The sequence below is a fragment of the Canis lupus genome, chromosome 1, assembly GCF_048164855.1.
Source record: "Canis lupus baileyi chromosome 1, mCanLup2.hap1, whole genome shotgun sequence".
Taxonomy (NCBI): Eukaryota; Metazoa; Chordata; class Mammalia; order Carnivora; family Canidae; genus Canis; species Canis lupus.
Genome location: NC_132838.1, coordinates 37282097 through 37283325, shown reverse-complemented (window position 1 = coordinate 37283325; position 1229 = coordinate 37282097).

Here is a 1229-nt window from a genome sequence, read left to right as displayed (position 1 = left end):
ATAATATCTGATAATATTGTTTGTTAAGCTGAAAGTAGTTGAGAAGTAAGGAAAAAAAGAAAGATATGATCAAGTATGATTTTTTCCTCTGAATACTGACTTTATTATGTTTTGAAAAGTTCCTTTATTGAGGTATAACATACACAAAAGCACACTAATTACAAGTGTACTTTTCATGTATATGTGCCTCTACAATCACCATCTTGTTAAGATAGAGAACATTCCCAGAACCTCAGAAATTTGCCATGTGCCCCTTCCCACTCAATACCTCACTCAGAGGTAGTCACTATTCTGACTTCTAAATCTATAGTTTAGTTTTGCCTGTTTTTGAACTTCACAAAAATATAATCACACAATTTGTACTCCTTTGTTTCTAACTTCTTTCACTCTTACATTATATTTATGAAATTTTTACCATCATGTGTGTCTGGAGTTTCTTCTTGATTTTTTCTATGTAGCATTCTGTTATATAGATATTCCACAATTTATTTATCCAGTCTTATTGATAGATATTTTGGTTATTATTTCCAGTTGGGTTATTATGAATAAAGCTGCTATGAACATTGCTGCACATGTATTTTTGTGAGTTCATGCATTCATTTTCTTGGATATATATCTAGCAGTAGAATTGTTAGGTCAGAGATTAGGCATCTGTTAAAGGAGATGCTGCCAAATTGTTTTCCAAATGTGATTGCCATGTTCTTTGTTCTTCACTAGCAATGTAAGAAGGTTTCAGTTATTCCACTGCTTCTCTGATATTTTCAAAAAATATCTATTTATTCCCTCAACTGATTTTGCTCCATCAAATTTAAATTAAGACCAATTGACTGAAGTGTCCTGATTTTAACGATTTATAGAAATCATTACACAAAGGACAACTTTGTGTAAAAGAACCATTTACTTTCTGATGGTTAAGTCACTTTAAATGCTTCCCATGCAACTTTTGTGCTTTATCTAGGTCAGGCACTTTCTACTCCCTCTAAAACCATTTTCAAGTTTACTGTTAATTCCCTGAAGTATCCTTGAATACTTTTACTTTATGCTTCTCACAGAAGAACTTTTTGAGACTAAATAATAATCATCACATCTAAATCACTATCTGTCAACAAGCTCCTTATTTAGTTGGTCACCAAGTCAATATTTTATGTTGATTCAATTACTTGAAAGAATATGGAAGAAATTGTGATATATTGACTGAAGGAGAGATTGTAACTCAGGTACCAAGAGTC